The sequence below is a fragment of the Canis lupus genome, chromosome 14 (genome assembly GCF_011100685.1).
Source record: "Canis lupus familiaris isolate Mischka breed German Shepherd chromosome 14, alternate assembly UU_Cfam_GSD_1.0, whole genome shotgun sequence".
Taxonomy (NCBI): domain Eukaryota; kingdom Metazoa; phylum Chordata; class Mammalia; order Carnivora; family Canidae; genus Canis; species Canis lupus.
The window spans coordinates 28,053,072-28,072,813 of NC_049235.1; the positions used below are offsets into that span (position 1 = coordinate 28,053,072).

A 19,742-nucleotide genomic window follows, 5' to 3' on the forward strand; every position below is an offset into this window, starting at 1 on the left:
TATATGATGGACTGATTTAGGGATGCGTAGGTAATCAAGCTTGCAATAAAACAGACTCATTTCAAGAATCTCTCTAGTTAATATCTCCAAGAACCAAGTAAAATCAGGCAAAGTGCTTAGTGAACAGCTTTGTAGAACTTCCCCAGTACATTACTCTGACATTTTCTGCAAAATTGCTGTCTCTTATTACTGTTGTCTACTTGATACTGAGAAGTGAAAATGAAAAGAATTTATAATAAGGCATTCAAAGATATTTAAGTATTCATGATAGGTATTTTCTCATTTCTTATAAATATGTTCTGAATAAATGCTTGTCTGGCTCTCAATTTCTTCAGTATCTGAGAGCATGCTTGTGGCAAGCTGTGGGGAATTGAAAGCCCTAGGTGGGACTTGTAAACAGAAGTCTTCTCACTCTCGGGCTTTCAAGCTAGTGGAGGGAAAAAAAAAAAAATCAAGAGTGCTGATGAAGATGGAACAATGGAAACATGCGGTAATAGTGATTCCTAGTACAGCAAATGGTAAGGGAGGCTGGAGATGGTGGGTGGAGAGGGGCACTCATGACAGAGTTAAAGTTTGATTTGGTCTGTAGGGCCTATACCTGTTTATTCCATCCTCTTCCTACCTCTCACCTCCTAAGGGAAGAGGAATTGCTAATCCTACTGGTAAGATTCCAAGACTGAAATGGAGCCTCATTTGCCAGTATCTTTTTCTCTTCCATTCATTTTCTGCCTTCATACACTAGTCAGGTATAGGCCTCAGCAGACCTTGTTCTTCTGTTCTGTTTCCAGCAGTCAAATTGATAGCCTAAAACTGGGGCTTCCCCTTAGGACCCAGCCTACTAGCCTTTCTTGGCATGTGTGCTTGAATGACTCAGTCATTGCTTCAAGTTCCTATGGTGTGCAAGCCACCAATGAAAACTAAAAGGCAGGAGCTCTAACCCAACTTCCACAGAGAGTTTTGCCTAGCAATACTGGTCACTGATCTAAGGATAGAAGGTTAAGAAAGAGTTGTGCTGCACTGGGCAGGGAGCAGTGCTAAAGTTGGTTTGTAAGGCTCATATCTGTTAGAGCCAAAATATGCCTGAAAACTTCTTAAATCACCAGAATCCTTACTTTTAGGAATGCAAAAGCCAAACTCTTTCTGCTTTTTATCAATGCCCTCCATTGCTTGAGTCCAAGTCTAATTTGAATCAGAAATAATAAAGAGGAAAAAAAAGATGTGATCCTCCTTTTAAATTCTTTGAGCGGAAAAAAAAAATTATTTGATTGGCTATATAAAGTGTATATAAAACAAATTCATAGGGATCCCTGGGTGGCTCAGCGGTTTAGCATCTGCCTTCAGCCTGGGGTGTGATCCTGGAGTCCCAGGATCAAGTCCCATGTCAGGCTCCTTGCATGGAGCCTGTTTCTCCCTCTGCCTATGTCTGCCTCTCTCCGTCTCTCTGTGTCTCTCATGAATAAATAAATAAAATATTAAAAAAAAAACACACACACACACAAATTCATGCTTCATCTTCATTGTGACTTTTTTTAAACTTGTTTAAGATTAAATGAGTGGAAAGGAGCTTGACAGAGAATATTTGGGACATTACTTGGGTCCAACAAAAGCTCATCTAATTCCCAGAATGATATACAAGATAAGAGGTATTTGCAAGCTGTAAAGAGTTACTTAGAATCCTTTTGCTAACTGATTATAAACTAGATTTTTCGTTCCTATGGGGTAGAGATCAATTGATTTTATCCTCAGCACCATTTTCCTCCCCCCCCAAAAAAATCTTTCTCCCCTCAGATATGCTTACGTTCTCCTTCCCCTCAAAGAAGCTGCAGTGTTTTTATATGATGGTGTCCACAGATCACACCGAATATTTCCTAGCAAGTAACCTAGTCAGGCTACATTAATTTGTTCCTGTTTCTAGAATTGTGATACTGAGGATGAAAGAATGTCAAGCTTGAATTTCTTGACTAAAATCAGATGGTATAAAATTATAGAGTTGTCAGTATCTACGGGCCCTGTCATTGTTTAGTAAGAAAGAATAAAGCCAATGTGCAAAGAGCAGGAGAAACAAGATATAACTACCAGGTGTGAATTACTGACTCCAGTTATTCATGAGGCTTGACTACATTATTCTCTTCCTATGGATTAGTCCTTAAAATCCTCTTTGAATTCCATAAACCAGTGGATCCTCTTTTAGGCTTAGCTAGTCACATAGATTCCTAAAAATACATGTGAAAAAGTTTAACAAATGGATATTTATAATAAAGTAGAAAATGATTGTCTAGGGTGACTGGGTGGCTCAGTCATTAAGTGTCTGCCTTTGGCTCAGGTCCTGATCACACTGTCCTGGGATGGAGCCCTGTGTAGGGCTCCCTGCTCAGTGGGGAGTCTGCTTCTCCCTCTGCTCCTCCCCACTGCTTGTGATGTCTCTCTCTCATGTCTCTCTGAATCTCTCTCTCTCTCTCTCAAATAAATAAAATCTTAAAAAAAAGAACAAAGAAAGAAAATAATTTTCTGGGGATGAGAGAAAACTTGTGACAAGAATAGCAATCACACCATTTTTCCTATCATATGAATATCTTTTTCTACATTCATAGAACTGAATAATTGATCCTCATCATGCCGACAATGCATTATCAAGAGAAGACATAATTGTTTTTCAATATGATATACAGAGGATGGCAGAGAGGGATGTAAATATAGTTTAGAAAATACACATGAATAAATAATAACATGTTTAGACTAGAGCACTCAATTAATTGTAAATATTTCCCAAATATTTATTATTTTTTGAGAATAATCACTTTGGCAGCTCAGAAAGACTTCTGGAATTCTTTATATTTGTTATTATTATTAATCATAAAGTTCTTTTGATATACTCTCAATTAATAGATTGCTGATAATCAAATAAATTAGCTTCATGGCATTTTATTGATAACCGCTTTTCCGAGCTAGCTCCATTTCTTACTCTACATTAGATACTCTATGTATATATACTGAGAAATTTCAAAAAATCACATATTTATGTTTTTATTTATTTATTTTATTTATGTTTTTAAAATATTAATTTATTCGTTCCAAGTTTTGTTTGGTGGGTGGATAGAAGATACATAGGATATTTGGTTTACTATATCTACAGAGTTAAAGCTCTAATTTATAAACTATATCTTGAATGTGTGAGTTCTTAATCTGACACGACTGTCCTACGAGTGACTAGTTCAATAAGAATAAGGTAAAAAGCTGTCTAGTTGAATGAAATTCTATGTTTTTACAGAATAATTTCATTTAATTTACTGGAGGATTAGCATACACTCTAGACTTTGATTTCTCATAGTACACAAAACAAGCTCAATACAATTTTAGTTTGATTTTATCCTTACAATGTTACAAACTTCGCGTAGGTGAATTGATATAGGTAAATAATTATATGGATTTTGAGTAAATTATAAAGTATGAAGGAGTTATGCCATACAAAGAATGGCAAGCATATGGAGTAAGCATAGATTGATAGGTAAGTGGGAGAGAAAAGATAGAAACAACAAATAACAGCTTGGTGGAAAGAAAAAAGATCAGCTCAGAGACCAAGGAACAGATGTGATTCAGCAAAGTACATATTTTGTATCAGAACTATATTATCAGTTATTACCAAAGTGAGGAGAACTCAATAAATTACATTTCTTCTATAATTTATCATTACTGCCTGTTTTGATTGAACTTGATATTCAATTTATAAAGATGACTGAATGATGACATAATGAGATCAATGCCATTGGAAGTTTTATTACTCACTGGTGCTAGTAAGAGAAAGGTACCTGCCATACCATGCAAAGCCACATGGAGAAACACTGGGTTGGTCAGGAGGCAGAAGGAGCCAGGGAAAAGTATGGCCCAGAGACTTTATTGTGGTTTCCATAGGAAGGAATGACCAAGACAGGGTAGACAAGTTTGAGCAAGCTTAGGATTTAATAGTTTGAATAATTCTAGTAGGCTCTGGGCTCTAAGAGGGGTCCACTACTTGGTTCTGAGATGACTTAGGTTGTAAATATTGGCTTGGTGTGTGAGATTAGATAAAGTTAGTTGGGGATATGGACTTTGGCTTTGTTAGTTTGTATCTGAAAGTTATGCTTACAGGAGTGTTGTTTGCTAGCCCTAGAAACTAGTTAGCCCTAGAGGGGACAGGTTTGACCTGGCCAACAAGGCCTCCCACTTGTCAAAGCAATACAAAATACAGAATACAACAAAACATGATTAATACACTACCTCAGTTGAAGTAGTTTTATAAGGCCCTTTTCTTAGGCCACTTCTTAAAGTTACTTAATATATTATTAATGTTAAATATTACCAAATCACTGTAAAACTTTAAGAATCATCATCCTTTGTGATTCTTAATTTATAATTAAATACTAAAAATATTCACTTAATGTTACAACATTTTTAAATGTTTCCTTTTACCTTTTAGCTTTTAAATAATTCTCTCTCTCTCCAATACTGTAACTCACTCCTTCGCATATCAGAACTCCATTTCACTTTAAAATATAGGGCATAAGTGATGGGGAGACACTTAGAGTAGCATGTTATATGCTGGATCATCTGTACTAATATTACTCTTGTCAATTGGCCATATACTCTGATATGTATATATGGTAAAGAGCTAGTATTTGTTTTTTCTGTGTTTATAACTTCCTGTGGGCCTCAGGGAAATAGTTATAATGAGACAGGCATTGTGCCAAATAGTGTCTTCATGTATTTAGTATTTTGAGTCATTTGAAAACTGGGCAATTCAGTCTTTCTTCAACTTGAACACAGGGCTCAAGTCTGCCACCAGCTTGCATATTGAAATGAAAGTGAATGCAGGTGGGTATGTCTGGAGAGTGAGATCTTGGATGAAAGAAATTATGCCTCTCTTATTGTGAGGGTTTTTTTTTTTTTTTTTTGCAGTGAAAAGCTTATTGGCTAGTATTCCACGTAGAATGTGTATAAAGGACCTTTAGAAGTTACAGACAATCACAATTTAGTAGTCAAAATCCCATGGGAGAAATTTCTTTTGCCTTTACAATTGCTGTTGGCTAATACGGATTCAGTGCTCAAAGTCATTTAGTTTTGGGTTGGCCTTAGCAGAAAACATGAAAAACTCCAATAAGAAAGGTACTGACTTTTTAATGGGTGATACTAAGACACTTGTGGGTGGCTTAGAACTGGCTACCCCTGATTATCTGATTGTGTCCTTCTTTACCTTTGCTTGAATGCTTCTTGTAATTTCATTCAGCATTGAGTAGAAATACTTAGACTACATTTGCAGGATTCCTGTGACTTCTCTGAAATCTTGTTAAGATACTCCAACCACATGCTTGCTGGATATTGATATTTCTTATGTAAATGATGAATTCTGGACTTTTAGGTAAGAACACATGTGTGTGCTGTGTGTATGTGCACTATGTGCGTATGTGTGTGTGTTTCTGTGTGTATAGTCTCAGAATCATGTATGTATGTATAAAGTTAAAGACAAAAGCAAAATGACCAAAATAGGTAAGTGCTGCCCCATAAGGAAGAATCTTTAATAGTAATGTCTTTATTTATCCCTCTAAGATGTGAAAATTGTAGAATCTCAGAATTTCTATCCCTGTGAACAGGGATGAACTTTGGACAGATGGCCTGATTTGATTGACATACAGTAAAAGTAAGTACTTTTCCTTCTTTTTTCTGTCTCCCTATTTTTCACAAGAAAAATAAAACACTGCCTTCCTTATAATCAGTGAAAGAGAATAACAATGTTGGTTGACACTAGAGTCTAAACTATACATGGAATTATAAGACCAGGGACCAATAAAATATTAATGATATTATCATGTCATACCCCCACATATCATACCACTTTAGAAAAAAAGATGTTGAAATTGTGTTACTTTTGAAGACAGTGCATTTTTAAGATAGGCTGAGAGGCAGACCAGAATTATGGTAATTATAAGCAGTTTTGGGACACACTATTTTAGCTTGGAAAATACTCTGTAATAGTCAAATAAATCTGCAGCGAGGAAGATGCCACAGTAATCAAAATTGATTCTGGGATGTGCTTATGTTTTCTAAAATTGATAGTGTTGAACTGGTACTGTGATTTTCTTGTGTTTCTTTTTTGTCTATAGGGAACTTTAGAAAATTGGAACATTAGAGTTTTGCAGTTTGAATAATCTAACTTTAGATATGCTTATAAAGCTACTACATAAGTCCCAGATGAAGAAAGTCCTGGCTTCAAATACTAACAAAGAAATTTATTCTCCAACTGAGTATTTTAATGAGATCTTTCTGCTTATGTCTGAATAGAATAGAAAGAAATGCTTTAAGATTATGCTTTTTGTACTTTGAAAGTTTAATTTCACTCTAGGATCAAGGGTTTCATTAAGAGGAGTTAATATGGTTAAATTTTTTTTTTATTGGTGTTCAATTTACTAACATACAGAATAACCCCCAGTGCCCGTCACCCATTCACTCCCACCCCCCGCCCTCCTCCCCTTCCAACACCCCTAGTTCGTTTCCCAGAGTTAGCAGTCTTTACGTTCTGTCTCCCTTTCTGATATTTCCCACACATTTCTTCCCCCTTCCCTTATATTCCCTTTCACTATTATTTATATTCCCCAAATGAATGAGAACATATAATGTTTGTCCTTCTCCGACTGGTTAAATTTTATATGGAGTGAAAAATGAATAATAGGTAGCTTGTGGACAATTGGACTTCACATTCTTTGTATTCTTCGTATGATCACTGTATACATCAGTCCTAATAGGCTTGTGGGTTATGCTGAGTAACAATTTTGAAATCTCAGTGAATTAAGACAATACATGTTTATTTCTCCTTCAAACTATATATCTAATGGAGGTGCAAGGGAATTCTCAATTTAACTCCCATTGTATATGAATATAATCTGACATACATGATACAGTAGGGATGATTTCTTAGCTTGGTATAGAGTATGGTATTCTAATTAACTAAAATGAATTGAAGAAAAATTTTCCTGATCTATTTCAATACGTTTCAGAGGAGACATCAAAGAAATATCCATTAAAACATCTAATAAACATTTGAAAATTTTCAGAGCAGAAATTTTTTTAAGATTTTATTTATTTATTCATGAGAAACACAGAGAGAGGCAGAGACAGAGGCAGAGGGAGAAGCAGGCTTCATGCAGGGAGTCCAAGGTGGGACTCGATCCCAGGACCCCGGAATCCTGCCCTGAGCCAAAGGCAGATGCTCAACCACTGAGCCACTCAGGAGTCCCAAGAGCAGAAATTTTATATTCTTCCCCTGGCCAACTATTTAGACTTAGCTCTCCTCCTTAATGACTTAATAATGAAAAATGAAGTAGAATTTTCTACTATCAGATGGTCAAAGCTTTTTTTCATTCTTTTTTTTAAATTTGAATGTAGCTGGCACACAATATTACATTAGTTTCAGGTATACAACTTAGTGATTTGACAAGTTCATACATTATGCTATGTTCATCACAAGTGTAGCCTCCATCTGTTTCATTACATTGCTATTACAGTATCAGTGGCTGTACTTCTTATGCTGTGCCTTCTATTCCCATAACTCATTCATTCCATAACTAAAAGCCTTTTTCTTCCTCTCCTCTCCACACCTTTTTCCCATCCCACCTCCTCTAGCAACCATCAGATTGCTCTTTGGTATTTATAGGTCTGATTTTAATTCTTATTTGTTTGTTGTCTTTTAGATTCCAAGTGTGAGTGGAATAATATGTTAGGTAAGTCTTTCTCAGTCAGACTTATTTGGTGTATCATAATACCGTCTAGGTACATCCATGCAGTCTCAAATGACATAATTTCATTCTTTTCTATGGCTGCACAATACTGTTGTGTATGTCCAGACCACATTTTCTTATCCATTTGTCTATCAGTAACCACTTAGCTTGCTTCCATATCTTGGCTATTATAAATAATGCTGCAGTGAACATAGGGATACATTACCTTTTCAAATTAGTATTTTTGCTTTGTTTGTTTAAATACCCAGTAGTGAATTATTGGATCATATGGCATTTCTATTCTTAATTTTTTGGGGGAGCCTCTATACTGTTTTCCACAGTGGCTGTACTTAACCTAAAGAAAGAGAGGTGTTGGCTAGAGGTGATTCAGCATAAGGAATACATTCATCCAAATGTGAAGCAATGAAATTTTAATGTAATAAACAAGAGTCAATGATTTGACCTTCTTTTGCAATAGTCTATTTGTTTTCCTTTTTTTTAAATATTTTACTTTTTGGACTTCACTGTTTTTCTAATGCTTCTCTTTTGAAATTCCATGTAATTTTCATGGTAAGTTGATCTGGGGCCACCTTCTTTTAGAATAGGTGGCACAATTTATCCTTGTCTGAGTCTAGTTCTGGCTTTCCCAGAGATTATATATTAAGTATTGGGTCAAAGTTTCAAGTTATGATTAATCAATCAATCAATAGATACATAGACAAATCTAGATATACATTTTTGTCCTGAACTTGTTCCCTGTACATGCATCTCTCTGGGGAGCTTCATGAATGTGGGATGAGGAATGGATCAAGGAACTTTAGCCACAATAAGAAACTCACCGAAGGCTCAAGATGTGTGCATTCCACATCCTGATAGTTACTGTTTCTCCCCAATCTTTGCCTCATTTTCCATCATAGAAAAAAAATGAATAACTAACTTCTTCATGTTGCCAGATAAATAAAAGTTTTTTTAATTCTGTATTTAATAAAGATAATGTGCTCTTTAGTCTACTTCTATCTATATTAGTGAAATTAGTTTTAGCTGACTAAATTTATAACTGATTGTAAGACAGAATTGTGTAATGGAAACGATAATCACTAGCTAATACACATGCTTCTCAGGGCAAAGAAAAAATAGATTCAAAATGTCTATTTTATCACTTCAGAAATATTTCACAGTATCTTCAGTGATGTATTTGCAAACTTGTAAGCAGATCCATTTTGATATGATAAAATTAGAACATGAGAAAATCAATGCCTTTATATGTAGCTGTTTCCAGGGAAATTCAGTAAGAGGAATATATTTAGAGTTTATTTTCCTGTGAATAGACAAAGTGGTTTGTTGCGGTTTTAAAATCTTACAAGGCTTATATAATAAAAATAATGAGATTTTGCTCTTGGCGTTAGAGAAGTATTGGTTAAATTTAGAACTATGTAGGAGGCAAAATTCAGACCACCTGTTAAAATCACAATTGCAGTAAAAACTTTTTGCATTAGTTTGTATTGGCTAGGTAATAGAAAGGTATCACTCAAAGTGTAATTTAAGTATAAAGGTATAACTTAAAATGTAAATTGATTTTCCAATAGCAAGTGGGTTTTTTAAAGTTTTATCAGCTCTTCATGTTTCAAAATACCTTATACTATGGCCTTATGGATCGCATCTGTGCAGTCTAAACCACATAAATTGAGGGGATCAAGAAGTAAATCTTTGTGCTAAGACGCAATCACATTTCATCTTCAGAATAACATATGTGGGTGTATTATTATTCTCATTGCGTGAAAAGGACAAAATAGTGCTCAGAAAGTTGAAGTTTAGTGCCCATAGTCACACAGCTGATCAATGAAATCACCAGTATTTTAATAAATGTGTGCCTAATTCCAATATCCATGTTATATAATACTTCATAGCTGATTCTGACCTAAACAATGGAGATGTATATCTCATTTGATCAAGTGACCCATTTCATCCTGAGATGAACTACTCTGCTGAAAAAGACCAGGAGAGGAATTCTTTGGACAACTTACTTGTAATTTTATGTTTATTTTTTATAATATACATTGAAATAATTTACTGATTACCGCTGATAAATATCTTTTTTTCTCCAAAATTTTATTTAAATTCCAGTTAGTTAACATACAATGTAATATTAGTTATAAGTGAAGAATTTAGTGATTCATCACTTACATACAACACTCAGTGCTTATCATTAGTGTCCTCCTTAATACATATCACTCATTTAACCTATCACCCCTTCTACCTCCCCTCTGATAACCTCAGTTTTGTTATCTATAGTTGAGAGTCTGTTTCTTGGTTTGCTTCTCTTCTCCCCTCATATACATTGTTTCGTTTCTTAAATTCCATGAATGAGTGAAATAATATAGTGTTTGTCTTTCTCTAACTTATTTCGCTTAGCATAATACAGTTTGGCTCCATCAACGTAATTGTAATTGCAAGATTTCCTTCTTTTTTATGACTGAGTAATATTCCATTGTATATATACCACATCTTCTTTATCCTATTCATCAGTGGATGGAAATCTGGGATCTTTCCATAATTTGGCTATTGTTGATAACACTGCTATGAATATTACAGTGCATATGTCTCTTTGAATCACTATTTTTATATACTTTGGATAAATATGCAGAACTGCAATTGCTGGATCAGAGGATAGTTGTATTTTTAACTTTTTGAGGAAACTCCATAGTCTTTTCTAGAGTGAATGCACCAGTTTGCATTCCCACCAGTGGTGTAAAAAGAAGGTTCCCTTTCCCTTTCTCTGCATCCTTGCCAATACCTCTTATTTCCTATATTGTTAATTTTAGCCATTCTGACTTGAGTGAGGTGATATTTCATTGTAAGTTTGCTTTTATTTTTAGATGAGGGGAGGGGTAGAGGGAGTGGGAAATAGAATCCCAAGCAAGCCCCACACCCAGCATGAAGCCCAAAGCAGAGCTCCATCTCACAACTCTGAGATCATGACCTGAACCAAAATCAAGAGTTGGAGTCTTAACCGACTGGCCCACCCAGGTACTCCCCTCATTGTAGTTTTAATTTGTATTTCCTTGAGCATCTTTTCATATGATTACTAGCCATCTGAAGATCTTCTTTGGGAAAATGTCTATTCATGCTTTGTGAGTTTGATAAGTTCTTTAAAGATTTTGGATAATAACCTCTTATCAGATATGTCATTTGCAAATATCTTCTCCCATTCCAAAGGTTGCCTTTTAGTTTTGTTGATTATTTCCTTCACTGTATAGAAGGCTTTTATTTTGATGTAGTCTCAACAGCTTATTTTTGTTTTTGTTTCCCTTGCCTCAGAAGACATATCTAGTAAGAAGTTGCTATAGCCGATATCAAAGAGGTTACTGCCTGTGTTCTCCACTATGGTTTCCTGTCTCACATTTAGGACTTTTACCCATTTTGATTTGTGTGTGTGTGTGTGTGTGTGTGTGTGTGTCTATAGTGTAAGAGAACTGTCCAATTGCGCTCATTTTCATGTTGCTGTCCAGTTTTCCCAACACCATTTGGTGAGGAGACTGTCTTTTTTCCACTGGATCGTCTTTCCTACTTAATCTACTGTTGAAGATTAATTGACCATATAGTTGTGGGTTCATTTTTGGGTTTTCTGTTCTGTTCCATTGGTCTATGTGTCCATTTTTGTGCCAGTACCATACTGTTTTGATCACTACTGCTGTGGAATATAACTTGAAATCTGGAATTGTGATGCCTCCAGCTTTGCTTTTCTTAAGATTGCTTTGGCTACTCAGGGTGTTTTAGTATAAATTTTAGGGTTGTTTGTTCTATCTCCATAAAAAAGTCTTGTGTATTTTGATAGGGATTGCTTTAAATGTGTACATTGCTTTGAGTAGTATAGACATTTTGTTTTGTTTCAAGCTTTTATTTAAATTCTGTTAATATAGTCTAATATTGATTTCAGGAGTAGAATTTAGTGATTTGATCACTTATATATAATACCCAGTGCTCATCACAAGTGCCCTCCATAATGCCTATTACCCATTTAGCCTATCCCTCTGCCCACCTCCCCTCTAGCAACTCTCAGTTTGTCCTATATAGTTAAGATTCTGTTTTATGGTTTGCCTCTCTCTCTCTCTCTCTCTTTCTCTTTTCCCTCCTATGTTCATCTGTTTCGTGTCATAAATTCCATCTGTGAGCGAAATCATCTGATAAAGTGTTAGTATCCAAAATCTATAAAGAACTAATCAAACTCAACATCTCCCCAAAAATAATCCAGTTAAGAAATGAGCAGAAGATATGAACAGACATTTTTTTCCATAGAAGATACAGATGGCTAATAGACACATGAAAAGATGCTCAACACCATCAGATAAATACAAATCAAAACCACAGGAGATACCACCTCACACCTGTCAGAATGGTTAAAATTAACAACACAGGACACAAACGATGTTGGCAAGAATGTGGAGAAAGGGGAACCCTCTTACACTGTGGGTGGGCACGCAAACTGGTGCAGCCACTCTGGAAAACAGTACGGAGTTTTCTCAAAAAGTTAAAAATAGAGCTACCCTACAATTCAGGAATTGCACTGATAGGTACTTATCCAAAGGATACAAAAATATTAACTCTTCTTTAAAAATTTGGTAGAATTCTCCTGTGAAGCCATCTGGCCCTGGGCTTTTGTTTGTTGGGAGGCTTCTGATTATTGATTCAATTTCTTTGTTGGCTATCAGTCTGTTCAAGTTTTCAATTTCTTTCCATTTCAGTTTTAATAGGAATTTCTTAGGAATTTCTGAATTTATTCATTTATTTCAGGTTGTCCACTTTGTTGGCATACAATTTTTCATAATATTCTCTTATAGTTGTTTGTATTTCTGAGGTGCTGGTTGTTATTTGTCCTCTGTCATTTGTGATTTTATTTATTTGTGTCCTTTCTCTTTTGTTTTTGATAAGTCTGGCTAGAGGTTTGTCTGTTGTGTTAATTTTTTTCTAAGAACCAGCCCCTGATTTCTTTGATCTGTTCAACTGTTCTTTTTAGTTTCTAATCCCTTATTTCTACTCTAATCTTTATTATTTCCCTTCTTCTGCTGGCTTCAGGCTTTGCTTATTGTTCTCTTTCTAGCTTCTTTAGGTATAAGGTTATGTTGTTTTATTTTTTATTTTTTGCATCTTGAGATAGGCCTGTATTGCTATATACATCCCTCTTATGACCACTTTTGCTAGATCCCAAATGTGATGTTTTAATTTTCATTTGTTCCCACATATTTTTAAAATTTATTCTTTAACTTCCTGGTTGACCCATTTATTCTTTAGTAGAATGCTCTTTAACTTCCATATATTTGTGGTCTTTCCAAATTTTTTCTTAGGGATGACTTCAAGTTTCGTAGTGATGTGGTCAAAAAATTTGCATGGTATTATCACAGTCATTTTGTACTTATTGAGGGCTGATTAGTGGCCTAGTATGTGGTCTATTTTGGAGAATATCCTGTGTGCACTTAAATGTGTATGCTGCTTTAGATTAAAATGTTCTGAATATGTCTGTTAGGTCCATTTGGTTCAGTGAGTCATTCAAATACATTATTTCTTTGTTGATAATGCTGTTTATTGATCTGTCCATTGATGTAAGTTGGGTATTAAAGTCTCCTACTATTATTGCATTACTATCAGTGAGTTTCTTTATATTTGTTATTATTTTAGATAGTTGGGTGCTCCCACATTAGGGGCATAAATACTTACAATTCTTTGATCTTTATGTTGGATAATCCCACTTCAGAATGACCTTCTTTGTCTTGTTACAATATTTGCTTTAAAATCTAGTGCGTCTTATATAAGTATTGATACTCTGGCTTTCTTTTCACTTCCATTAGCATGTTAAATGTTTCTCCATCTCTTCACTGCCAATCTACAGGTATCTTTAGGTTTAAAATGAGTCTCTTATAAGCAGTATATAGATGGGTCTTTTTTTTTTTTAATCATTTAGACACCCTATGTCTTTTGATTGGAGTGTTTAGTCCTTTTATATTCAGAGTATTTATTGATAGATATGTATTTATTTATTTTTTTTAATTTTTATTTATTTATGATAGTCACACAGAGAGAGAGAGAGAGAGGCAGAGACACAGGCAGAGGGAGAAGCAGGCTCCATGCACCGGGAGCCCGACGTGGGATTCGATCCTGGGTCTCCAGGATCGCGCCCTGGGCCAAAGGCAGGCGCTAAACCGCTGCGCCACCTAGGGATCCCGATAGATATGTATTTAGTGTCATTTTATCACTTGTTTTGTTGTTGTTTCTGGAGATTTTCTCTGTTCCTTTCAAGTCTTTGTCACTCTTGGTCTTTCTTTCCCATTCAGAGTGCCCCCTTTAATATTACTTGCAGGGTTGGTTTAGTGGTCATGAACTCCTTAGTTCTTGTTTGGTAAATTTTTCTCATTTTCTATTCTTTATGATAGCCTTGCTGGATAGAGTATTCTTCGCTACAGATTTTCCTCATTCAGCACATTGGGTATATCATGCCACTCTCTTCTGACTTGATAAGTTTCTGTGGAGAGGTGTGCAGCTCCCCTGTGGGTCCTCCCTTGTATGTTAGGAATTTCTTTTTTCATGCTGCTTTTAAGATATTTTTCTTTATCATTATATTTTGCAAATTTAACTACAATATGTCTTGGTGTCAGCCTGCTCTTTTTTAATTTGATTTTGACCAGAGTTCTCTCTGCCTCCTGGATTTGGTTGTCAGTTTCCTTCTCTAGATTAAAGAAGTTTTCAGCTATTATTTCCTCAAGCTTTTGCCCCCTTTTCTCTCTCTCCTTCTTCTGGGACTTTTATGACATGAAAGCTACTATGTTTATGGTGTTACTAAGTTCTCTAAGTCTGTTCTCAAGATCCATGATTATTCTTTATCTCTTTTATTTAGCTTCATTATCTTATATTATTTTATCTTCTATATCATTTATTTGTTCCTCTGCTTCTTCCATCCTTGTGGTCATTACATCCAGTGTATTTTGGATCTGTTATTACATTTTTCATTTCTGACTTTGGGTTTTAGCTCTTTTATCTCTGTGGTAAGTATCTCCTTGATATATTCCATGCTTTTTTTAGTGAGTATCCTTATGACTGTTGTTGTAATCCTCCATCAGACATTATTATTTGTATGTCTTTTGATTAGGTCTCTGACCGTGACCTTTTATTCTTCTTCCTTTTGGGATGAATTCCTACCTCTTGGCATTTTTTTTTATAAGTCTCTGTCTTCTCTGTGTTAGAGAAGCCTATTTTGTTTCCCTCTCTTGAAAGTAATAGCTTTTTGAGGAGTTCATATAGTGTCCAGGGCTGGGCGCTTCAGGGAGTGTTTCTGGTGTGTGCTGCATGCCCTCTGCTGCTGTGGTTTGGCTGCTGTGTACCTCAGGTCAGTCATCTGCAGAGTTTCTCCTTCTTTGCAGGGGGGCAGTGTTTGAAATTTGACGTTTTAACTTGGTCTGCTCTGGTCTCCTTGTTAACTGGGACCTGATAACTACTTCCACTCGAACTGTAGCCTTGTAAAACTCTTTGGTTGGTAGATGTGGTGTGTGGGGGTGTTTCTGCAGGTCTTCTGGGGGAGAGGCCCTCTACACTGGTCTTTAGGTACACCTGTCTGAGAAAAGCAGTACCAGCAGAGGGCAGGGGGGCGGGACTTGGTGGAGGCAGGTTAGGCAACCAGTGCTGGAGCTGTTTACTGAAGATGATTTATGCTGAGGGGCTGGAGAGGGAAAAGGTTCCAGCCAGTTTCTTTGTCCTGGAGAGGGGTCTCTGTGCTTGCTGCTGTGAGAGAAGCATCCTCAGAAGAGTGAATAATCTCTCACCGTGCATCCCAGGCACTTTTCAGATCACTCTTCTCATGCTGTCCTCCAAGTTCCTTGCCTGCCTGGAGCAGTGCAGTGCCCTTTGGGCTCTGTCCCAGCCATGTCTGCTGACCTTTAAAATTCCAAACTTTAGGGACGTGGCTGTGGCCCAGAGGCTGCACTGGTCTTCTGAAGGGAGTGTCTCACTGTGCTGGGATGGTTGCAGGTTTAACTCAGAAAGATAGTTGCACCAAAGTGCAGGGATATGGGATCTGGAGCACAGCGGGCTAGGCAACCAGTGTCGGGGTTAGCTGCCCTTAGCAGGTGCAGGTTCCCTGTACCTGTGCTAAAGAGTAGGGGAGAGAAATAATGTCCTCCACCTCCTTTGTCCTTGGAGAGGCATCTCTGCAAATGCCACCTCTCCCAGAGGCACTCCAAGAACAAGCAGTCTCTCCTCAGGCACCTTAAGGAAACTTCAAATCTGCCCTGGGGCTGCTCACCTGCTTTCTCTCCAGGAGCAGGGCAGTGCTCTTAGGGCTATATTCTAGCCAAACACACTGACCTCTAAAACTCCAGTCTTTTGAGCCCTGCTCATTGCACTGCTCACAAAAATTGGCCCCTCTCATTTTCCCAGTCACTGGCTTTGAGTGTTATCCTTGTGCCTATCCCTGTGTTCTCCATTCTCTCTCACTTTTCTCTGCAACTAGGGATCCTTCCCTTCTGCAGCAACCATGATCTTTTCTCCCCCAAACCATATCTCCCCATTTCTTACTTTCCTCATTGTGGCCTCTTCTGTTCCTCTTGGTTGTGCAATTTGTTCTGTGAGTCCTCAGGTAGATTTCTTGGGTATTCAGAATAGTTTGATAGTTATCTAGCTGTGTTTAAGAGACAAGGGAACCCTCTTACACTGTTGGTGGGAATGTGAACTGGTGCAGCCACTCTGGAAAACTGTGTGGAGGTTCCTCAAAGAGTTAATAATAGACCTGCCCTACGACCCAGCAATTGCACTGTTGGGGATTTACCCCAAAGATACAAATGCAATGAAACACCGGGACACCTGCAACCCGATGTTTATAGCAGCAATGGCCACGATAGCCAAACTGTGGAAGGAGCATCGGTGTCCATCGAAAGATAAATGGATAAAGAAGATGTGGTTTATGTATACAATGGAATATTCCTCAGCCATTAGAAATGACAAATACCCACCATTTGCTTCAACGTGGATGGAACTGGAGGGTATTATGCTGAGTGAAGTAAGTCAGTCGGAGAAGGACAAACATTATATGTTCTCATTCATTTGGGGAATATAAATAATAGTGAAAGGGAATATAAGGGAAGGGAGAAGAAATGTGTGGGAAATATCAGAAAGGGAGACAGAACGTAAAGACTGCTAACTCTGGGAAACGAACTGGGGGTGGTGGAAGGGGAGGAGGGAGGGGGGTGGGAGTGAATGGGTGATGGGCACTGGGGGTTATTCTGTATGTTAGTAAATTGAACACCAATAAAAAATAAATCTAAAAAAAAAAAGAGAGAGACAAGGCAAGCCTAGCATCTTCCTATTATGCTGCCATCTTAGTTCCTCTTCCACTGGTGACAAATTTCTAAAAATTGAACAATTTTTTTAAGATTTTATTTATTTATTCATGAAAGACTCACACAGAGAGAGAGGCAGAGGGAGAAGCAGGCTCTATGAAGGGAGCCCGATGCAGGACTCGATCCCAGGACACCAGGATCATGCTCTGTGCCAAAGGCAAGCGCCAAACTGCTGAGCCACCCAGGGATCCCAAAATCGAACAATTCTATATGAGTTGTCCAGTCTTCACCTTTTCATACTGGTAAATTCCACCTTTGCTTTCCATTTTTTTCTTTAGTCAATGACATCACCCACAACTCTTTTATAGTAAACATGCATTTGTCTACATACCTTCCTTTTTGTAATAGCCTTTGTCTGGTCTAATTACAGTCCACTGTCCTCTTCTCTTCCTGGACAGAGCTGTTAATCCAAAAGTGGGCATATGAACAAGCAGCACAAAAAAGGCATCTCTTTCTATTGGATGGAACTTTAAGTTCCTGCAGTAAGCATATAGATGAAACTGTCAAGGAAGCAAGGGAAAAATGTCAGAAACTATGTTAAGATGTAAAGGTTAAGGGCACGGGTCAGGAGGAGAGAGCAAGGAAGAGAGAGAAAGAGAAAGAGAAAGATATGACTAGTACCTGGATTATTGGATCTCGGCATCTTTGAACTCAGTAACTCACTGAGTTTCTTGGCTATTTAGAATAGTACATCCAGGATTTTTCTTAGTCTAGCTGAATTAGATTTCTGTCATTTCTAACTGAAAAATATTATGATTAATTTTCCCTTCTGTCATCTTACATGGAATTTATTTTTAACTATAGCTTACATAATTATGTCATTACTTTGATATGGCAATCTGTTGAATTTTGTTGAGAGTAATAATAGAATTATTATATGTCATGATTGTTATTGTCATAGCTAATATTTAATAGATTTTGTAACTTCATATATATTATCTCATTCAATCGTTATAACAATCCTGTCATTTTGGTGTTATTATTATCTCTATTTTTCAAAATGAGAAAGAGTAGGTACCAAGGGGTCAGTAAATCTTCCCAGGATCACCCAACTGGTAAGTGTCAAAAGTAGGATAAGAATGCAGGGCATTGGGAATTAAAGTCTATTTTCTAAACCAATGAACAATGCACTTTTATAACTATTTTTATTTACAAGCTAGAGAAAAAGAGAAAGAGAGATCTTTACTGACATTACTTTATGTAAGTATTCCAAACTTTCTTTACACATTAGCAAAATCTTTATACCAATGAATTTACACCAGTACCTAAAGGAGAAGATGAAGAGGAGAATTTCTATTTGTAATTATATGGTAGAGGAAGTTTTTCTCTGCCAGTCAGTTTGAGGAGAATGTTTCTAGCTGACATGCTAACTTTATCATGATTGAATTCCACTACTCTGACCTAAATCAAATTTAGGATCTCTTTAGCAGAGATTAAGATTCATAAAGATTCACTTGAATTTCTTCTTTGAAGTTAAAAAAAAAAAAAGCTCTAGAAATGTGCTTCTATTATCATTAAGGAGGAAAGAGTCATTACTTTTCTGTCTTTTGCTATCTACCAAATCCTAATAAAGAGAATCAGACATAGAATAGAATAGAAGCTCAGAGAATAAAAAATACAGTGTGAGCTGCTATTTGTGGCTCTAGATGTCAAAACCCTATTCAGGGGCTCTAAATATTGTGAAGCCAAGCTGGGATGTGATTACCATAGACTTTTTTCTTTTCCAGCTCAACCTTCTTTGCTTTATGAAATAAATTCCCATGTCACTTATCCATTATCCTTCCTAGAAAATTAAGAGAATTATATTCCTTCTTAGGTGTATTAAGATATTTGGGTCAAATAACCCATGAGTCTTAGTATATTGACTAAAATATAAAAAATAATACTTAGTAAATGTTATATGTTATATTAGTAATAAATGACTACCCCAAATTTTTCAAAAGACTTTTTTTAATTTTTATTTATTTATGATAGTCACAGAGAGAGAAAGAGAGAGAGGCAGAGACACAGGCAGAGGGAGAAGCAGGCTCCATGCACCGGGAGCCCGATGTGGGATTCGATCCCGGGTCTCCAGGATCGCGCCCTGGGCCAAAGGCAGGCGCTAAACTGCTGCGCACCCAGGGATCCCTCAAAAGACTTTTTAACATACAATGTGACATTAATTTCAAGTGTACAACATAGTGATTGGACAGGTCTATATGTTATACTATGCTCAACACAGGCTACTATCTGTAACCATACTTGTATAATACCATTGACTGTATTCTTTAGGTTGTACTTTTTATTCTTGTAACTTATTCCTAAATGAAAGCCTGTATCTGTCCCTCCCCTTTACCCATTTTGCCTATCCTCTCACTCTCCCCTCTGACATCCAACAGTTTGTTCTCTTTATTTACAGGTCTCTGTTTTTTGTTTATTCATTTGTTTTTAGAGTCCACATATGAGTGAAATCATATGGTATTCATCTTTGTCTGTCTGATTTATTTCACTTATCATAATACCCTGTAGGTCTATCCATGTTGTTTCAAATAGCACAATTTCATCCTTTCTAATGGCTGCATAATATTCCATTATGGAGTATGTGTGTGTGTATGCACATATCACATCTTCCTTATCC

General features: G+C 36.6%; 1 long non-coding RNA gene across 2 annotated transcripts in view; it reads left to right on the forward strand.

The window, feature by feature from the left end:
- Positions 1–19,742, forward strand: part of LOC119866733 — a 143,127-nt gene that overhangs the window by 35,684 nt on the left and 87,701 nt on the right. For both annotated transcript variants that reach the window (XR_005369180.1, XR_005369181.1), the window contains exons 2-3: positions 5,625–5,671; positions 7,719–7,748. This is a non-coding gene — a long non-coding RNA (uncharacterized LOC119866733). The remainder of the gene's footprint in view (positions 1–5,624; positions 5,672–7,718; positions 7,749–19,742) is intronic.